This window comes from Meriones unguiculatus, chromosome 1 (genome assembly GCF_030254825.1).
Source record: "Meriones unguiculatus strain TT.TT164.6M chromosome 1, Bangor_MerUng_6.1, whole genome shotgun sequence".
In the NCBI taxonomy this organism is placed as follows: Eukaryota; Metazoa; Chordata; class Mammalia; order Rodentia; family Muridae; genus Meriones; species Meriones unguiculatus.
Window position 1 is genome coordinate 197,945,175 of NC_083349.1, and position 6,771 is coordinate 197,951,945.

The following is a 6,771-nucleotide window of genomic DNA, read 5'->3' on the forward strand; positions in this document are numbered from 1 at the left end:
CAGTTCTGATGAGAACTGATAAGCTAGTGTCAGATGGAAGGGTAGGAGAACCTTCCCTATCAGTGGACTTGGAGAGGGGAATGGGAGTTGATGAGGGAAGGAGAGTAGAATTGGGAGGGAATGAGCTATGGGCTTACCGCAGGGATACAAAGTGAATAATCTGCAATTAATATAAAAAATGAAAACTAAAAAGAGAATTTAGAACATTTGCTAATTAAATGCTCTCTGAATATCTCATACATTTATAACTGTTTTAGTCACCCCCTATTATCTCTTTACCAGCTCATTTCTTATCCCCCCACCACTGCCCCGTCGTATTTTCACATGTTTCCTAAAATAAAGACAAACAAAACAAAACAAACCCTGAGTCTACTTAGTGATGCTACTATGTGCTTAGTGCAGGGTTATCTGTGGAAACATGGGTGGCATTGTAACTGTTGAGTCCTTATAGATATCTGACACATCCTCTGGCCAATAAGTCTTCTGCCAGAAGTGGGACCTCCTGATTCCCTCCAAGGTGCTGGAATTTTTTTAACTTGATCTTTTGAAAGCTTTGTGATAGTGATATAACAAGTGAATTCATATATGCAAGTGTCCTTTTCTGTCTGTACAGAATCTGTTTCCTTGGAATTATCTACCACATCTGGTTCTTATACACTTTCTGTTCCTACTGCCATGATGATCACTGAGTCACTGAAAGGAAAGGTGTGACATAGATGTCCCATTTTTAGCTGGTCTTCCACACTCTCTCATTCTCAGCACTTTGAATAATTGTAAGTCTCGGTGCTAATCACTATAGAAGCTTCCCTGACAAGGATTGATAGATACAGTAATCCCTGATGTAACTCTAAGAGCATAAGAAACACTTTATTACTAAATCCGTTTAGCATTGAAATAATATCAATTTCTTCTAAGGGGTCTATGTAGTCTTTAGCCGGAGAGTCTTATTTTTCCTGATATTTGTGCCAGGCATGGGTTCCATCTTGTGAATTGGGCCTTCAGCTCAGTCATGAAGTGGTTGGTTAACCCCATGATGTTCATGACACTATTTCACCAGGCTTGTGGAATTTTATAGTTCTCAGAGTTCAAACTTGGTAAAATTTATGATTACATCCAACACTCTGAGAAAACTACCCTGTAGGAGGAAGCTTCATGGTGACCTCCACCTATTTCTCTCTGCTCCATGATTCAAGTAAATGGTATATTCACCATTAGGATATAACACTCTAGAAATCATTGACCTTTAAACATGAGATGATATTGATATTGATCTTAGTTGTCCTCAAGTTATTTCCTAACTTTACATTGCTATTTATTCTGCCCTATTTTCACATACAGGCAGAGGAAGTAATCAAATGTGAAAAGAATATCTAGCGAGCCAGCAGTAAAAGTAAAGACATGGTGCCACAGTTATTACAGGAAGCAGCAAGAACACATTGTATAATGTAATATGTTACCTTTAATGATAGCATTAAAATATTGTGGTAATAATGTAAAAACAAGGACCTTGTCATGCAACAGTTTGCTCCTCAGCATGCATTCAAGTGTGTGCAAAAATAAATTTCCCATCAAATTGTTCTCTTGTGTATTTTCTTCACACGTATAGAAGAGTACATACTACAGATTTATTATACCAGCATTACTAAGTTGAGTAATTTGAGAAGCATATAATGTCCACTACTACTTCAATGCACTGATAAATAGTGCAAACATAACCTTTATTTTAAAATGTGTTTTGGATCATGGGTGAGGAGAACACATATGGATATGTGATATGGAACACATATCACATTTAAGCGTGAGAACTCATGGCCTCATCCTCTCAGCACTAGGAGTTGTTATGCCTTTCTTCACTGACATTAGCCACAGAGCAAAAAGATGTTTCTCTGATCAAGGCTGAGAGCTGCATAGGTCTGTAACTGTAATCATTGTAGCTAGAAGGCAATTTGACAGCATGATCATTTAAGAAAATAACAAACACAGGCTATGGCTTAAGGCCGACTGTATTAAAGGGTCACAATATTTGGACACTTCATTTGGACACATCATTTAAGAACCACTTCATTAGATACTCTCTCTCACTGTCTCTCATTCTCTCTTTAACCTTTCTCCTCTTTCTCTCTGTGTGTATGTGTCCTTATCTCACACCCACACACTCACCCTCACTTCTCATTGGTAATAATATTTTTATAGTAATAACATTTCTACTGATATGAGTGATATTTTTGATATTACATAACTAAGTTTATCATAGGTAAGAATTTTTCAGGAGTATTTATAGCTTCTTAAGTACAGAATCATATTGATAACATTATCTAAAAGTAGGGAATATTGGATTTTCTTTGTATTTTTATTTCATTCTCCTAAACATACTAAAACCCATATGTCAAAGGCTTGTCTAATGAAATCTAATAGATCAGGAGCAGACTCTGATGAGAACTCAGTGCCCAGCTGTTTTATCACCTACATAGGGGGTACAGCCTTGCCAGGCTACAGAGGAAGAGGTGCAACAAGGCCTGTAGAGAACTGATAGGCTAGGGTCAGATAGAAGGGGAGAAGGTCCTCCTCTATCAGTAGACTAGGGGAGAAGCATAAAGGGAGAAGAGGGAGGGTGGGTAGGACTGAAAAGAGAGGAGGGAAAGGCCTACAACTGGGATACAAAATAGATCTATTGTACTGAACAAATAAATGAATTAATTCATAAATTTTTGAAAGAAATACTCAACATTAATAGGCATCATGGAAATGCAAATGAAAACGAATCTGAGATTCCATCTTACACCCATAAAAATAACTAAGATGCTCATCAAATATGAAAAAAAACACAAATATCATCAATTAAAATTATAGTATTGGAAGTTCTATTTTGTGCGCAAATAAGATGATACAAAAATTCAGTCAGGAGGAAGGCAGACTAAATAGGTAAAGACAAATAGGTCTAAGGAAAACTTTGGGTTAGTTTTTATTTTCAATGATGAAACATAAAAACTCATGCCTTTGCCGTTATTCTAAAGTACAGGAAGACTTTGGCAAAGTCAATGAACCTAGATATACTGGAAGCTATCTGTCATTGCATGATATTTTTCCTAGTAAACATGCCAACATTAGGGAGTAACATATGTGGACATAAGGCACAAGACAGAGGATAGCAACATTTATTGTTCACAAACCTTATGCTGCTCTCAGACAAGCACACTTCTCTGTTTACAACTAAAATTTCTATCTTCCAATTCCCAATTACATATGGGTTATTAGTCTCATGCATGTGAGGGAAAAATATTAGAAATCTTCCAAATAATTACAATGATTTTGTTTGAAAGCATTCAGTAGTAGAAGGAAAATATTTTCAAGACTTTGTACTTTTGGTGTGTATTTGATCCTCTAACACATCAAGAATACAGCACTTACATCCTAAAATGATTTGATTTTTGTGATGATAGGCTTCCTTCTTTTTTCCTATTTTTTTCCTCGAGGATCAGGTAGGAACAAGCCAGTTTCTGTGCCTCACAGTCAGGTGGACATCCCTGTCTAGTATGAGGTGCTTTAGAGTTCATGGTAATCTACCCCCCACACACAACATCCACTGTGCTGAGATACCAGAAGTGAGCGACCATGCATGGTTCATAAAGAAAGATATTTAACATAATCTTATAGAATAGAATATTGATGGCTAATAGAATATTACCAATGCTATTTTCTCTCTTTTCATTTGGACTGTGATTTTTAGCATCTGGAGAGCACAAAACAAGAATCCTTAGGATTCCTAAAGATCAACAGTAATGGAGAAATGGTGAGGAAGCTTGCAGCTAAAACCTCTTTGACCTCCCTCAACCAAAGAAGAGAGTCCACAAAGGAAATATGAAGGAAAGTACAGATACAGTCTAGAGGGTAAAAGCTCACAAATGTGAGCTTCAACCATCAGGATGGTGTGAGAGGCTCTGGTCTCAGCATTGCCTCTGTTGTCCAGACTGGAGGTGTGGATGTGCTGCAGTCTCTGGTGGTGTCTTTTCAGAAGAATCACCATGGAGACACTGGTCCAGACCATGAAACTGATGAATATGATGTCATAAGCAAAACGCAAGAAGCCCATGCCTATCCTGAAACCAGAGGTGGAGCAGACCCTCTTGCTTTTAGAGTCAGAGTCATTGACTTTCTTCTGTGGACCAGTGACTTTCATTGGAATGTAGACATTATTTATGACACTGAACAACCAACAACTGTAACAAGAATAACTCACCATCTTGGGAGATCTTTCTCTGAGTATCTCTCTAACCCAGTTACCAGGAACAACAGTGACAAACTGATAGGTGCTCAAAACACAGGTTGAGCACAAGTTTGTGCCTCTGACAACCAGGTATAAGAAGTAGACAAGTTTACATGTGAGGTCAGACGGGGGCTGTCTTGGAACAAAAACAGACATAATTTTTAAGAATCCCAAGAGGAAGAGAATCAAGGCACAGGCCACAGCTAAGTTGGCCAGAATGACGTGTATGGGCCTCAGTTGAGAGTGATTCAAGACTGGAGAGAAATTCTTCACAAACAGAAGAAAGTTGGCCACAGTCCCAACCCCAACCTGGCAAAGCAAAAGGATCTGAAGAACCACCTCCTCCCTGGTTTTGAGGGCATCATTCTGAGACAACATGGCCAAGGCTTCATTGAACCATGTAGTAAGGTTCGATGGTATTTTCTCTAGAGTGTTCTCAATTCTCTTTTCCAGTGATTTGGAGTCTTTTCTTTTCCCAAGAAGTGCAACACTACTTTATCACCCTACAAGAGATACAAGTGGAAAACACTGCATGGACATGAATCCAAAATATCAACTTTACACTTATTTTACGTTCTCTTGCCTCATGATGAAACTCTGTGTGTGATGCAACTTTATCTTTGTTGCTCAACAATATGACACACATTTTATCACACTATAGGCATAGCATACTTATACATGATATTTATACATAGGAGAATATTTTTACTTTATGAGAATTCAGTCTTTCCTCATGTTGTAAAACTATGAAAAGAAATATTTTTTGAGAGACTGTTATGGATTAAATGCCCTCCATTCTACTTTGTCTCACTGCATGCCTGAAATGAAATAAGCATAACTTTAAAAAATATAATACAAATTTAAATTTATACTTTTTATATAAAACAATATTACTGAAGAATGTTCCCCAAAATAAACAATCTAATTTTGATATACATTTAGACTACACATCATAGTAATGGAATACAAACTATTTCTGAAAAAGTCACTAGTGTTTTGTTCAAACAGATGAAGTGTTATTTATGCAAATATCATCTATGTTCAAAAATATCTGAAGAACTGAAAGATATCATTCTTTCATGAGTTTCTGAACTTTAAATGTTTTAAAAGAAAACTGCTGGGCACCTACCTGACTCATTTCCTGGTTTCATCTACCCAAGCCACAAACAGCATCATATAAGCATAAGAAGGTTATTTGAAACTCAATAAAAGCTCATGTTTAGTATGCAACTTAGTTGTTCGTTTGTTTTTCATAGGAACAATCAGGTCCATCCACAGGTAAAACTGGTAATTTCACATACAGTTGTTACATTAAAAGACATTTTCAGAAGAGTACTGAGCCATGAAATAGACATTTCTTAGAATAATTAAAACATTGATGTAGTTAGGTAAACTGTGGAAACAAAAATGAAAGCATTGCAATGATTAATGTTGGCTTCAGAATACATTGTGTATTGTAGAAGGCAGAAGAGAACTTCAGCAGAAATCTACAGTTGAAGGAATCTCACCTGCCCAGGCATAGCAAGGATGGGGTTGCTCACAAGGATGAAGTCCAGCTCCTGAACAGTTACTGCAGAAACACAGCTCTCGCTTCCTCTGCCTTTGAAAACCTTCTCTGGGCATCTGCTTCCTAAAAAAGATCCAAAGAAATTCCTACCTGTCTCATATTGTCCGTGAAGTGCTGTGCAGAGCACTGAATGTGTCCAGATTTCAGAGATCATAAAGGTACACTGTGTGGACCTAGCATTCCTCAGAGAGTCCATTACTATGTCCTCTGTGGTGTTATTGACAATGTCTGTATGGGGATGTTGGAACACTCTAATGAAAAGAAAATCATTTATCCCTAGAGAAAATCATCATTTTCACTTCCTGATAATTCATGATGATGCCCAACAGTTTGTTAGATCTTAATGAGTAGCTGTACAGTAGTTAGAAGTTTTCCATATTTTCTTTGGGAGAATCTAAGTTATAAATTGGTGCTGTCATCATATGTGAAGAGGTTCACTGGAGGGGAATTCAAGGGACTTGTTAGGTGAATTTCCAGGGGGTGCAGTAGAGCTTATGCTTTCATTCTTGTGAAATCATATTGATATCAAATCCTTCCACAAAAGCTCATTAACCTGTGATATCAAGTCTTGTATTTTCCCATGTGGGATGAAATATTTTAATCTGACAAATCACACAACCAAAACCAGTGTTTCATCCATGAGTCCTTGTCTTATTCCAGTGCCCATGTGTTTTGAGATAAATTATGACTACATTTCTGAGATAACCATGGAGTCTTATTAAAAGGATAACAGCTTTGATAGTCTGCAAGGCAGAGCCTTTCAGAAGCTCTCCGTGGCAGATTTCTAGCTTGTTTCCTGTTTTCTTCTTCTTCTGATGTCCGTCCTCTTTGCCTTTTGGGATGGGGATTGAGAATTTTAGTCAGGGTCCTTTCTCTTGATTAGTTTCTTTAGATGTACAGATTTTAGTAGGTTTATCCTATGTTACATGTCTATATAAGT

At 37.3% G+C, this 6,771-nt stretch overlaps 1 pseudogene; it reads right to left on the minus strand.

The window, feature by feature from the left end:
- Positions 1-3,723: 3,723 nt before the first annotated feature.
- LOC110544518 (vomeronasal type-1 receptor 4-like) lies at positions 3,724-4,651 on the minus strand (annotated as a pseudogene).
- Positions 4,652-6,771: the final 2,120 nt, after the last annotated feature.